Genomic DNA, 15,818 nt, shown 5'->3' with positions numbered 1-15,818 from the left:
GCAATTTTCTAAGTTTATAAGATGACTATTTGAAATTTGTCCTTATTTTTGGGACTGTATTACTCTGTTATTGGCTTTGTCCAGGTTTTTTGTGCTAAGGTTGACAGCTATGGCAAGAACTGAATTCACTGAATATGTTTGAGGGCTGTATTCCCTCATTACTGGGTTTGTCCAGGTGTTTTGTGCTAAGAGGTTGACAGCTATGGTGAGAACTGAATTCATTAAATGATAGCCATTTAAGTTTCAGTCTTCCTCTCTTTCACAAAGCAGTTGATTTGGCGTAGTGGTATGTTGCTCTGACTGTTTTGCACAGGGACCTTGGCAGTAAAATGTATGGTGGTAACACAGCATTTTTCTTTCACAAAGCAGGTGATATGGCATAGTGGTATGTTGTTCTGACTCTTTTGCACAGGGACCTTGGCAGTAAAATGTATGGTGATAATACAGTATTTTATTCTGGCAGCTTTCCAAGATTATACAAGCAATGTTTAATGTTTCCCTGGTTTTTGCCCTTTTGACCCACCCCAATAAATTTGGCTTTTTCCAGATTTCTTGTGCTGCAAAGTTTAGATGCAGTTGAGTATTGAGTAGATTTTACAAGGAGCTGAGAGCTGCAGGGGAAGAGAAGTTTCGTGCTGATTATGCTAAGGCAGCTTGCACTGCTAATAGCTCAACAGGTTGTGTACTTGCTTTTGATGCAGAAGGTTGTTGGTTCTACTCCCATAAGGGGTGAATGCTGCCGTACTAAAAGTTAAGATGCTAACTATGAGCCTGTTATCAGTTTGCCATCCATTTCCTGTTGCAATATTACTAGCTTATTTTTAATGTAATTTAGGCAAGTTATTCCTCAGGGGCATCAGACACTATTTTTCGATGAAACCATGAAATAGGAAGGTGATTGCTAGCAGTAACCTCTTCATTACAGATTTATTTAATGTGGAATTATTTAGATGACTTTTTTACTACTTCAGAGATTGTACATATTTACTGATAATGGTGGACTGTAGAATTGTGCATATTTACTGATAATAGTGGACTGTAGAAGTCTGAGTAGACTTTTATGATGGAAATGTTCTGAATTGGGCAGTTTTGTCATTGGTGCATGCATTTTGTTTCATTGTTTACTGGAAAAATGTTCAAAGCAATAGGATGGTGTATCAAAGAGCACATGTATGTTATATATGCAAGGGGCCTATGATTTGAAAACAGCTCAGAATTAATCTTTATCTGCCATGGGTAAAATGTATTTTCTTTGAATGTGGGTTTCAATGTTGTTTCAATGAATGTGAGTTTCAATGGCAGAGAAGTTTTAATGCCAAGTTTGTTTAGCAGATGTCTTAGTGTTTGTGCTGTAAAATGCAAAATAAAACTTTCAAATGAAGTTCAAATCATCATAGAAGTAAATCAGTATGCACGTTATTGTTTATGGTAAATGGAGTGAAATAGACAAGTAATGGATCATTGGAATGGCTGCAGGGGGAGGCTCCATTTGACCATGGTTTTGTGAGGGGGAAGAGCAGCAAACTTAGGCAGCCCCAGCTGAACCATACCTCCCAACTGTCCAGATTTTCAAAGAATGAATATATTTTTTGCTTCTTATTTTTGGTTTGTTCCTCATAAAATTTGTGGTTTTCTGGCAACTCATTTAGGAATTAAGTCACTAAATAATGACACACTGAGTTTCAGACTTCATAACCTTCAGAAAAATGCATGCTAAAGTAAGACCTGTTCTATCAACTGTCTCAGTTTATACAAGAGCAATTTTTAGTGCTGTTTATATGTTTCCCCAATATATTTGGTCTTGTCCAGATTTATTGCATTAACAGGTTGAGAGGTACATGCAAATAAATTGCTTTATAGAATTAGGCATAGCCAAACCTCTCAACTGTCCCTGATTTTGGCTCAAAATGTTGCTCTTCCCCTAATGATCCCTCTGCAAAATAGCAATTTTGGAAGAAAACATGGAGGGTTTATAATTAAGAAATAACTGTAATAATCAGTTAGATTACTTTTATTTCAGAAATACATGTAGACTCTTTTATGTTGTCAGCTGCTCAAGTTAGCAGTACTAATATTAAACTATCCCTTCTTTGACAGGTTCCCAGCTATATTGTGTTGCTATTTTATATTTTTACATCACATTTTTGGTCCATTTTTTCATAAAATTGTGTTTTTTTGGCAAATTAGTGACAAATCATTAAAGACTGAAATTAGAAATAATGACAGACATTTGAATTTCAGATTTCATACCATTCAGAAAATTCATACTAATGCAAGACCTATATTATCTTTGTAAGCTTATAAGAGCAATATTTTAAAAATTGTCCTTATTTTGGGCCTTTGTCCCATTTCTTTGTATGGTTTTGTCCAGATTTCTTGCTCTGAGGTTGAGAGGTATGACAAATGTGTCAGGGCCATCACAAGTCAGCCAGAGACATTTCAAACTGTGACATACTTGTTGCACCCCACTCCCCCATGTAGTGTCTCTGGATGTGTCGAAGCAAGGCAAGGAGTAGTTATGCAGTGTAAATGTGCAGAGTATCCCCCCCCCCATCCAAGGTAAACACAAGTACTAGAGTGGCTTTTCATCTGTCCTTGATTTTTACAGAATGGTCTGGTTTCTGTCATATTTTTGTACTGTTGATTTATGCTTATTACTCACAGTGCCTCTTGCTCTGTGTTTAAGTAGCAATACTTTAATGACCATTAGGTAAGCTTGGCTGAGATTGCAAGATGCAAGTAAGCTTTAATAAGCATACTGTTAAAGAATTGTCAACATTGAAAGCCTTTCTGTTGCCATGTAGAGAATACTTAACTAGATAATGTATACACCTTGGGTATTGAAATGCATAGGCCAGTATTTATAATAAAGGACAGGATTACATTATTTTAAGAGTCTCATTACACTTGGAGACTTCCAGTCATCTCTGCAGGCTTTACCCATAAACAGAATGCCAATCATGTGGTCCATAACCTGTACAGTAATCCTTTTAGTGTGGTCCATAATCTGTACAGTAATCCTTTTAAGCAATGTATCTTGAGCTTATTTCTTGTTTGTTTTTCATTTTTTACTTTGATCATGTTTTCTCCATGAAACAAGTAGATGTCAGGCAGCAGGTGTTTTTTTGGATAAGGAACATTTTTACAAGTGGAGGCATCAGAGATTTCTACTTTCAGCATGTTACTTGGTACTTTAATAAAGCTGAATATAAAAATATAATTAGAACTGCAGTGCAAGAAGTGGTTTGAGTTGAGTGCTGCTTGTTTTACTTATACTTGATTTTGACTGGCATTCCATTAATGTATTTTAAAAAAAGTAATTTATTTTTTCATGCCTCACAACCTTTTTTGTTTCCATCATAAAATTAAGCTGTCATGCAGCCAATGCATTGAAATATTTTTATTCTTCTACACTTCATTTTGTCTTGATTGGACTCTCATAATGACAGTTTGGCACCCATGGCAGTATATTTAGATTTTGTGGTTTTGAGCATAGCTCCTCCCCTTTCTAGTTGGCCGCACCTCTTCCCATTGACCCCATCCATTCAGCTGTCTCCTGCAGCCCCCCTTTGATTTGAAGTCACCAGTTGCCACTGCTGTGTAGTGTGCTGTTTGGGAAAATGTCAGTTTGAAATCTAAGAAAAAGAAGTTATGTCTTACCATAACATTCCATCTGTGTTGTAGATCTTTGTTCATTCATTACAAATAGGACCTCGATTCTGTCCTCGAAAACGATATAGCCATTTACAAGCTCACGCCAGCCAAAAACTCTCAGCTAAGACCTACCCATACAGCCCTTCTCCTACTTACTCCAGATCAGGTTTGCCCGCCCCTAGATAATAGATGTAGTAATAGAAAAAGAGTATAAGGCTTTGTCTGAGCAAATACCCTAACCAGGAATTCCTAAAGTCCACCAGGGAGTCCAGGCAGGGGGAAGGATGGTGGGAAGTAATGAATGAACAAAGATCTACAATACAGATGGAACATTATAGTAAGACATAACTACTTTATCTGATGTTGTAAATCTTTGTTTATTTATTACAAATAGGACCGAGTCCCCAGCTACTTGAATCCTGGGTGGCCCTAAGGAAGGCTATTCCTGAGCACCATAGAACCAAAAGATGCACGTCCCCTGAAGGCCAAATCCAATTTGTAATGAGAGATAAAGGTATGAGGTCTTGCTCAAGTTGCTGCTGCACAGATTTTATCCATAGGGGCTCTGGAATTAAATGCTACAGAAGTAGCCATAGATCTGGTAGAATGAGCCTTTATTCTGGAAGGTAAGGATAGCTTATTCTGTTGGTAGATAAAGGTAATGACATTTCTAAGCCAGGAGGATAAAGTCACTTTGGAAACAGATTTATCCGATCTGGGTCCTGCAAAGGCCACAAACAATTGATCTGTTTTCCTGAACGATTTAGTCCTGTCCAAATAACAATGAAGCTGCCGATGCACATCAAGGGTGTGCAAAAGGTACTCCCCTCTATTAGAATGCTGAGGGAAGAAAACTGGCAGGTCAATAGATTGGTTAATGGAAAAGCCAGAAATGACCTTGGGTGAGAAAGAAGGGTCAGTACGAAGGTTCAACCTATCTGTGTGGAAGATCAGGTAAGGTCTCTTGACACTCAAGGCCTGCAGCTCAGATACTCTTTTCGCTGAGGTAAGTGCTACTAGAGGTAAGGTTTTCCATGACAAAAACTTTAAATCACATGAATCAAAGGGCTCAAAAGGAGAACCTGTGAGAGACTGAAGCACCAAAGTCCCAGGTTTCTAAGGGAGGCTTGACCGGAGGTTTAACATGTAATACTCCTTTCAAAAAGGTCGTGCATAGGCAGTGTGACATAACTGAAGAATTATCAAGACCATTATGAAAATTGGTGATAGCTGATAAATGTACAGTGATGGTCAATGCTGAGGCTCCTGCATGTAAAAGAGTAGTCAGGTAGTGTAGGATCTTTTGAATAGGCATAGAGAAAGGGTCTAATTTATGATCTTTGGCCCAAATAAAGAACATAGTCCATTTACTAGAATAAACCTTCCTGGTGGAAGGTTTGTGTGAAGCCAGAAGAATTTCACGAACAGGAGATGGGATGTCAGGCAGCCTGGCAATCATTGGAAGTGAAGGAACCAAGCTGTGAGCCTGAGACTGTGCAGGTTTGGATAAATCAGTCCCTGAGGATGAGATAACAGGTCCTGGGAATGATCCAGGATCAACGGGCTGTGAATCAGATGAGGCCATAGAAACAGAAATCAGACTTGACGGGGCCAGTAGGGGGCAATGAGGATCACTTTGATTCTCAACCTCTGAGCTTTCTTGAGAAATTTTGGAATGAGAGGAAATGGGGGAAAGGCATACAAAAGACCCGGGGGCCAATCGTGCATTAGAGCCTTCCTCAGTTGTTCCCCTTGAGGGGGGAATCAGGGCAAAGTAGCTTCTGCATTTGTAGTTTAGGGGGGAAGCAAACAGGTTGCAGCAAGGCATGCCCCAGCATTAGAAAATCCGATCTGCTGTTACAGTATTGCGGGACCACTCATAAGGCATCAGGATGTTCCTGCTCAGATTGTCCACAATAAGGTTGGAACTCCTGAGAATGTGCATTGCTATAAGGAAGCAGTTGGAAGCTATCACCCCATGCCAAATCCTCATATCTTCCTGACACAGGGGGTAAAACCTGTTTCACCTTGCTTGTTGATGTACCAGATGACTGACCTGTTGTCTGACTGAATTGCAATGGTCTCAGAGGGTAGGGATGCATGGAATGCTTGCAACATTAAGAGAACTGCTCTCAGTTACAGGACATTTATGAGCAAATTGGCCTCCATAGGGGACCAGGTGCCTTGGACAGTCTTTCCATGGAAATGCCCCCACCCCCCTAACAGGGAAGCATCCATGGTCACTGTGGCCATGGGCTGGGGAAGACAGAACGGTCAACACCAAGGATTCATTTGTGGGTTCATCCACCATAACATTTCTTCCTTGCAATGGTTTGTAAGACGTATCATGTGGTCGAGTGGGTAAGTTAGCAACAACCATTGTGCAGAAAGGAGCCATTGTAGGATTCTCATGTGCAGTCTTGCCAGTGGTACTAACGTAATGGCAGCCACCATGGAGCCTAAGAGTTGCAGTGCAAGACATGCTGGTACATAGGTCTGAGGAAGAAGGTCTTGGATTTGGTGTCTTATTTACAAAATCCTGTGAGGGGGGAGAGAAGCTTGACAGGATGTTGTGGCGAAGACCGCTCCAATAAATTCCAGTGTCTTCATTGGGGACATTTGAGATTTGTCCTTCTTGATTGTAATCCCCAAGCAGAGAGGGAGACCTTGAGTATAAGAGAGGCTTTGGACTAGGAGGTTCCTGGTCAGAGCGGTAAGGAGCCAATCATCTAGATAGGGAAACACCTGGAATCCTTGTAGTCAAAGATGAGCTACCACAACTGCCATACATTTGGTGAACACTCAGGGGGCTGTCGAGAGACTGAATGGCAGTGCCCTGAACTGGTAGTGATTGGCCCCCAGCTGAAAGCGGAGAAACCTCTGGGAGTGGTGATTCATCTTTATGTGGTAGTATGCATCCTGGAGGTCTGTAAAGCACATCCAATTGTCCCTCCCTAGGAAGGGAAAAATGGACTGTACCATGACCATCCGGAATTTTTGAGGTTTGATAAATTTGTTCAGTAGGCTGAGATCCAGGATTGGTCTCCAGTCCCCTGTCTTTTTTGGCACTAAAAAGAACCTCGAGTAAAACCCGGATCCTGTCTGGTCTGGTGGGACTGGTTAGATGGCTCTTTTTCTTAGCAGCTTTTATATTTCTAAGGCTGCTAATTCCCTCTGATTGGGTGGTATATTGGGGATTCGTTTGACAGGTCTGGGAGTTAAATTGAATGGTATTTGGTAGCCTCTGGATATTATTCTCTGCACCCAAACATCAGTAGTAATAAGATGCCAGGTTGGCAGATGCAGAGAAAAATGACCCCCGACTGCTTCCAGAGGAAAGCAATTGGGCCTCTGCTCAGGAGTGCTGGTAGGGTCTGCCAGAGACAGAATCACTAGCGCCCTGGTAACGTGGACCTCTCTACCCCGAAAGGGGCGTCTTCCATATGAGTTGCCCCCTCTGCCCCAGGGGTATTGTTCACCACAAGTGACATGAAAAGATCCTTGGGATTTCTTGAACCACATTTTTCCTCCCTTCTGGTTCCTGGAGTAGGACTTCTCGGGGTTGGAAAAGTGTATGCCCACAGCAGACAAGGTCTTTCCATCTTTCTCACTACATGCAAGTGTGTCTCGTACTTTGGGTCCAAAAAGTGCAGATCTGTCGACAGGTACATTGACGAAGGAAGATTTAAAGGGGTCTGCAAAGTCACACAACCACATCCAAGCAGTACATCTCATGACAATGCCTGACGCGGCAGCTCAAGCTGCCCCCTTGGTGGTGTGAGACATCAAAAGCATTGAGGAATTTGAGATGGATTCAAGGGTAGCTAGCTGCGAGGCAACAGTATCATGCACCTCATCAGGCAGTACCCGCACCAAAGAGGAAGACATTTTGGAAATTAGGTCTCTTTGGAGGCAAGTAAAGTGTGCTAGATAGTTCAGCGACCAAATGGTGAAGATCACTGAAGCATAGGTCCACTTACCTGGTCTGTCCATGGTCTGTGACTCCATTTGGAGGATGGACAGTGGAAAAATCTTTTGCCAGTTCCCTCTTGGTGGCTGCCACCATGACCATAGAATCAACTGTCAACTGCTTGGACCAGTGGGGCTGGTCTTCAGGTGTAGATAAAATTTTGTCTGGACACATTCTGCATTGTCCAGTGCCTTCCAAGCACACTGCACAATGAGTTTAACAAGGTCATCTGCTGGTGGACTCACCCAGGAAGCAGATGGCCAGGCACGGAAGGCCTGCAAGAACACTGATTCCTCAGAAGAAGGGTTAGAGGACTTCCAGCGCCCCTGCTGCTTGAGGATTTCAAGAATGTCTCCAAATGAGAAGTCATCTGGGGGAAACTATGGGGACCCTAACCCCCTCATCACAATAAGTGTCTTCGGTGATAGATTCCTCCAGGGAATCAAGGTGCGTGGCTCCCCAGTGGGATCTTCTGAGGAGGACTCTAGAGAAGGGGTTCCCTTCAAAGAGTTTCTTGTGACTCCCGTGCCCGGGGTCCCAAAATAGAGGGTTGGGAGAGGTGCATGCTAGCAGGGGTTCTGATACTGATGTCATTGGTGCTGACTGTGAGCTTTCGGAGTGAAGGAACCTCTCCACCACCTGGATAGCAGGCCCACCCAAGGAGGGATTGGAGCCCGGAACCGGGAGGGACAACCTCAGAACCAAGGTCACACCCTGCCCTGACGAGCTCACCTCCAGGTGAGTAGCTCTGAGAGAACTGGAAGCTGTCAGAGCCATGGACATAGATGGCACCAGCAAGAAAATAGGTGCCGGGCTAGGTACCAAGGTATGGATGGTCCAAGCACTGCTTTGAGAGAGCATCAGCTCCACCGGAGCCAATGCAGCAAGTGTGGATGGTGCCGACAGGGAAAATGCTACTGTCAGAGCTGAGACAGTATGCCCTGGAGTGGACATAGGTACCGAGATCTCTGGGATCTGGGTAGAAGCCAGAGGAGGATAAACAGGGGCAGATGTAGTAAGAGGTTCTGAGCCAAGGGGGATGGAAGATCTAGCTGGAATGGGCAACCCCTTTCTGCCAGAAGCTGGTCCACAACCCGCACTAGATCTAATTCAGAAAAACTCCTAGTGGATCTAAAAGAGGCTGCTGAAGGTGAATCAGGTCTTTCTTGAAAGGGGCAAAACCTCTGCCCCAAAAAAGGATCGTAAGTTGGAGAGTATCATGTCCTTGGCAGGTATTTCAGTTTTGGAGCCAATGTAGCTGAAGAAACTGTCGGCACCATGGCCGGGGATGGTGCCGAAGCAGGTACAGTCATCAGAGCCAATGTCGGATCCAGGGATGGCACTGAAGTCAGTGGTGCCGAGGTTGGAAACAAAATAGAGGTGAATATCATTGGTGGCACCAAGGGAGAAGACACAGAGCCTGATGCCGAAGAGGCCTGCACCAAGGGCACAGGTGAAGCACGGAGCCAACTCGGCTTCATAACTGACGAAGATGCAGGAACCGAGTGACTCCGTTTTTCCTTATGTTTTTTGGTCTTTGGAGGGGGTGAGACCTCTGACCCAGATAGAGCCTCTGAAAAAGGTGTCTTGAGTAAACCTTTTAAGATAAGTTTATTTTTACATTTTGCTAGAGTACGATTACTAAAGCTAGCACAAATGTCGCAGACAGCTTTAATATGATCGAAGCCCAAACAGTAGACACAACGAGCATATGTATCCGAGTTAGGCATTTTACATCCACACTTGTCACACTGTTTAAACCCCAAATTAGCATTGTCTGAAATAGTAAGGCAACAAGGCTATCCTATAGAAAAAAACAAAATAAGGAGAGAAAAAAAGGAGAGAATATCAGAAATGGTATTTAAAAAATACCACAAGTGGTAAGGAAGGGCCTGTCAAAGGCAGGAGAGAGGGACAGTACTAATGATGGTAGAAATTAAATTACCAAGGTAAAGGGTAGGGAATAGAATTAGAGTATAGGCGACAGTGAGAAAAGGCTAACTTGACTAAAAAATAAACAATTTTGAAGAGTAACTGTCTTAAAATAGCAATTTCTACTTAGCTTTGAGAGAGATGGCTAGCACGTCTAACTAAGAACGTGGCAAATGAGATCTGGAGTAACTAGGAGAGGGGCATTATGGGTAGGTCTTAGCTGAGAGTTTTTGGCTGGTGCAAGCTTGGAAATGGCCCTATTTGTAATAAATAAACAAAGATTTACAACATCAGATGTGAAGCTTTCTTACTTAGCTCATGACATCATGCATTCTATGCATGCAGATCAGATTACATTACATCTAATATGTATATGCAAGCCTAATTGTGAATGTCAAGTCTCTGATTGGTTAATAAAGCATAGTAGGCTTCTTTTACAAGAATTATGAGCTGCACTGTCTGCAAACATATTCATGGTTCCCTTTGATAATAGTGACTATATTTTTTGATCAAATATATACAGAAATTTAATTTTTTCTTGTAAACAGTTAATTATAGCCACTATTTCTGGTGAATATACAGGAGTTTTTTATAAATAGATCTTTATAAATAACTTTGCTATGCAGTTAGCAAGTGTTTAGTATAGGCTTATACATTTACAGGAAATGCTTATGACTATTGGTAATAGCTGTAAGGATACTCAAGCACCATACTAAATCCTAGCAAATAAATGCATGAATAATTTTGATTGAACTATAGTTACTTTGCATTTAATATGTTGATTCCCTTATTGTGTCCTAGATATTATTTATATTTCAGATGTCATGTTTTTTGTTATTATAAAGTCAGGTATTTTAGTATATTAGCACTTTATGACAAGGAAAGAGCTCAGTAATGTCTATGACTTGTGATAACACAACAAACAAGTTATGAGTTTCAGTATTACCCTATTACTATGGTAGATACTTACAGCTATCTCTATCTTAATTTTGTCTTTGAGTCATTTGAGTCATTCACTTCTAAGACCTATCCATAGTAAGTTTTATATAAATAATGGTTTTTACTAATTTTTGTCATTTTAACTGATGCCAGTTAATTATTATTGACTTTAGTCAGTTATTTAAACATCTGCTATTCCAAACGTTTAAGAGTTAATTAAGGACAAATATGTCTTATGGAATATTTCTAAAAATCTATGTTAGCATCTTTTCGGAATAACAAACACTCACTGTGCTAACACCCAATTCTCATGAAATTTTTATTTAGTGGGAGTTTGTCATGATAAGATTTGTTCAGATGGCAACTAAATACAAATGCTAAATGATTCTTTGATTTGTTCTGCCATTTTGAAGTTTTTATTAGAACTAATACAGATGACATGCTTAGGTATTTTGGGTAATCATTTAGATTGTTAATAAAGCTAATGTTTCCTTAGTCTATTAAGCACTAAATTCAGATTATATATATCCTAATATGTCTCTTGCTTCCTTAGTGAATAATTACTGCATAAATGTTTAATGTTTCTAATAATAGTGTATGTTACTCATCTCTAAAACCTAATTGGAATTAATATCTGATTAGTTGTTTATCACTATTTTTCTCTTAATTTATAATATATTTTCCATTTTTTATGGGCTCGAACCAACAGAGGTTGATGGTTGGGATAGGTAGTCTAGTAGATTTAGTTTTGTTTGCTAGACTAGGAATGTATTTCATTCCATGTATAGGGTGTATTAAAGTTTATATCAGAGTGAAATTTGCTAACTTTTTGTTATTTAACTGTTTTTCTAGTTTTGAAATGCCTGACACAATTGTTTTACTTTTATCTTTCATGGGGAAATAATAGATACATAGAAATACAACTGATATTCTATTGTCTATTCAGGAAGAGTATTATGTATACAGGATTCTATTAATACAAGTTCTTTTATTATTTGTTATTTTTAAAGAATTCTGATATGGATTTTACTTTGATATCCTTAAATGCTAATGGCTTAAACAACCCATATAAGAGAGCCAACCTACTAAGGTATCTTAAACTAAACAAGGCTCAAGTAGTTTTTCTCCAAGAGACACACTTTAAAATAAATGACACATTTATGTGGGACCCTAAGAAATACATAATATTTGATCAATCTTCTTATAAAAATAAGACCAGAGGAGTAGCAATACTATGGAAAAAGTCTTTCTTAAATCCCCAAATCATTTACAAACATGTAGATAATGATGGACTTATGGCCTTAGTTATACTTAAGTTTAATAATAGAATTTAGACCCTGGTTAATTTATACTGGTTCCCGGGTATGGGGGTTGGACTAGCTAAGAAACACTTAGACTTTATTATAACTACTTCTAAAGGTAATATTATACTAGGAGGTGATTTCAATTGTATCACAGATATTACAGAAACTACCAATAGGAAATCTCCTAGACTATTCTCCTCAGCCAAACAGTTAAAAAATGGACACAATTTTTTTAAATTAAAAGATATCTTTAATGCTTTGGAATCAAATTCTTTACTATTCTCATACCAGGACTATAGACATGGTACCCGAACAAGAATAGATAAAATTTATATCTCACAAGATCTTTATTCTAAAATCTTTAATTTTTCAATACAACCTTGTCCCTTTTCAGATCATAATTTCCTGTTGTTAACAATACACTTGGAATTCCATCAATTAGTTATTACTTCAAGGATTCCTTCATATATCACAAAAATTAAAGACTTTAAATCTTGGATAACTTCTGAACTTCAGCTTTTCTTAGTGATTAATTATAAACCTGAAGCAAACACAATTATGGTTTGGGATTCTCTTTATATGGTAAAACCATTAGCTGGTACAGCAATAAATTTAAAGAATGGGACTGAGAGTTACAGCAACTCCAAAATCAAATATTATCTTTTAAATCTAATAAAAACTTAATTGCGACAGATAATAAGAGGAAAATAGAAGAAGCAAATAAGAAATGCAATGAAATGTTATCCCATAAAACTAATTTAGCTATGGAAAAACTGAAATTAAATTCTTATGCTACCTCTCCTAAGCATCTTCATAACCTATCTATGAAAGTTAAGATACAATCAAAAATTAATAACATTGATAGTATCTTTCATGAAAGGAAAAGGAAATAAGTCCTGGATATATGGGACATTCTGGAGGCTTTTAATTATCATTATGCAGAGCATCATAAAGATAAAATGAGTACAAATGAATGTGAGAAGTTAGAGAATATAGTTCCCAACATAACAAGAATTCCTGAGGAACTTAAGTTAGATCTACAAAAACCTATTTCTCAAAAATAAATTATAGATGGGATTAAAGGAACTCAGTCTAATAAAGCACTTGGAATAGATGGCTTAATTATAGAAATGTATAGATTGTTCCCTTCCTCTATAATCTCTCTCCTACATAAAACCTTTCTTGAAGTTCAAACATTAGCAAATATCCTTCCTTTTTGGAGATATTTTCTAATTTCCCCTATATTAAAAGAGAATAAGGATCCTAATCATTGCAACTCATATATATCAATTTCTTTGTTGAATAATGATTATAAACTATTTATGTCAATTATGGTCAATTGATTGAAAATACCCATACCTGAAATAATTAATGAAGACCAAACTGGTTTCATACATAACAAGCATACACAGGATGATATTAAAAGAGCATTAACTCTGATAGATTACCTCAATAAAGGAAACCATGAAGCATTGATAATAGGTCTAGATATTTAAAAGGCCTTTGACTCCTTAAATTGAGGTTATTTATTTAAATACTTACAGTTATTTGATTTTCTCCCCTTTTTTATAACAATAAAGAAAATCTATGAAAATAATCTAGCATATGTCAAATTAGTTCTCTTTACTTCCAAAGCAGTCCAAATCACTAGAGGTACTAGACAAGGATGTCCCGTGCCCCCTATCCTATTTGCTCTGGCCATAGAAATACTTGCCATTTTAATATGTAATAACCCAAAAATAAGAGGTATACATATATATGACCGATATATTTCTAAAATAATGATGTTTGCTGATGATGTCTTACTTACCTTACCCAACTCTAAGAAAGTGTTAGGTGAAGTGGATATAGTAACAACAAATTTCCAAAAAATCTCAGGACTCTCCTTCAACAAATCTAAATCAAAATATTTATTATTAAATAAGAAAAGAACATAAGGTTCCAGTTAATCATATTATTGGAAACCAAGTTTCAACTCTAGACTATTTAGGAATAGTCTTAGGAAGAATATAGAGGAAACCTTACAGCTTAACTATGCTAAAGCCATAGACTTAATCAAGACATTAATAAGCAAATGGAATAATTTTTTTATAACATTTGATGATAGGTTACAACTGATAAAAATAGCTTTGTTTCCTAAAATATTATATATAGCACAAGCCCTTATACTTCCACAAGGAAAGAAAATCCTTTAATAAATCACTTCAACTCTGATGTAATTACTATTGTACCCCAAAAGAAATAGAGTGGCATATTCTCATCATATCAGGAAATAGGAAAAAGGTTGGGTTAAAATTCCCAGAGAATGAAACTTATATAAAGGCATCTATAATTAAAACAGTGATGAATTGGATAAATCCTAGATACTCTTCCAATTGTAAACAGTTACACTCAATTATACTAATGAATGAAAATTGTTTATCAAAGAATGCTTTGGTAACTGGCAAAGATAAGATATGGCACTATTTAAGTTTAAATTTACAGTATAGTACAACAAAATTAACTAAAGTACAGTAATAAACAATATTTTTGATGTGTTTAGAAAATTCATTAACACAAATTTAGATATAAAATGGTGGCATAGATTTTTAATACCATTTACTATTACAAGGGATTCTCTGATAAAACACATAGAGAGATTTTTGGTTTATGGGAACATAACCTATTTTGTTGGTTGCAATGTATTGAAAACCAACAAGCTCTGAGCACACAAAGTATATTGTCATCTTATGGCCTATCCGCTAATGACTGGTTGGTTCTTCAGTGTCACAGCACACACTAAGGATCTGTGTAGAATAATACATAACTCATCCTTCAAAACCGCACCAAAAATTATAAACTGGATTTTTGGAATTTTATATAATAATATCAATGTTAAGAATGAATTATCATATCTATATAATACTTTAATTGTCTATAAGACAGCTCCTAACAATTCTTACTGGCAATATCTAACTAAAGGGTTTTAAGTATCATTATCAATGGAAGATAAAACGAACATTTTATTTTCAGTTAAACTAACTTCTTACTCACAGTTCCGGAGGATTTTTCATTGGAAATTTCTACACAGATTCATAGGTTCATAGGCAGGTACTAGGCTATTGACCCTAGGGCCTATACAAGCCTAGCCAAAAAGGTACCCTGGCTTTTGCCACCCAAGAAGATTATTTTCCTGTGCCCCTGTCAAGCAGAACCACAGAAGTGATCCCCGGGGTGAATTTCCTATTACCCATCCAATCATCAAGATTTTTCTTGAAGAGTGCTAATGAGGAGCTCTATTTGACATAGATAGGTAGTCTGTTCCAGAGTATGGGAAGTCTCTGTGACAGGAATCTATCCCTCCAGCATGTTCTGTTTATTGTGGTGACAAGGTTTAGGTCCTTAGAGCGTGTAGCTCGGAGGGATTGGGATTTCTTTAAGTGGAGCATGTCCAACAGCTCTGGGTTTGACATAGCTTTGTATGTTAGGCAGAGATCGCCTCTGAGTAGGCGATATGCGACGGAGTAAAGCTAGAGTGTTTTGAGTCGGTCTGTGTAAGGCATCTGTTTGAGGCCAGTAATCCTCTTTGTGAGGTATTTTTGTGGCCTTTCCAGTTGTTGTAGATGTCTTGTGAGGTACATACCAAAAGGGGCATTGTACTCTGTAATGAGTCTAATGAGTGATGAGTAGAGGGGAACAATTACCTCTTTTTTTCTGGATGAGAAACCTTTTGTGATGAGGTGTGCCACATAGAAGGATTTCCTGACCACTGTGGCGATGTAATTATCAAAGGAGAGACTACTGTCCACCTGTGTCCCAAGGTCTCTTATCACACTTTCAGTGTTAATTAGACTACCACCTATGTGGTAGTTCATGGGTACAGAGTTTTTACCAAAGGGGATGACAATGCACTTTTTGGCATTGAGCTTGAGACCATGGCTTTGACACCAGGCAACTGTCTCAGTGAGACCCTTTTGAAGGTTGTCCACATCGTTAGGAGTTTCGATTATGGCTCCTAGTTTGCAGTCATCTGCGAATTT

The 15,818-nt window shown here is 38.5% G+C and overlaps 1 protein-coding gene across 1 annotated transcript in view; it reads right to left on the bottom strand.

Moving 5' to 3' along the window:
* LOC122796777 (macrophage mannose receptor 1-like) overlaps window positions 1-15,818 on the bottom strand; it is a 1,798,323-nt gene that overhangs the window by 477,202 nt on the left and 1,305,303 nt on the right. The gene's annotated exons all lie outside the window — the stretch shown is intronic.

Source organism: Protopterus annectens, chromosome 3.part0, assembly GCF_019279795.1.
Source record: "Protopterus annectens isolate FY-2018-M chromosome 3.part0, PAN1.0, whole genome shotgun sequence".
NCBI classification, from domain to species: Eukaryota; Metazoa; Chordata; order Ceratodontiformes; family Protopteridae; genus Protopterus; species Protopterus annectens.
This window is presented reverse-complemented; position numbering and strand designations above follow the sequence as displayed.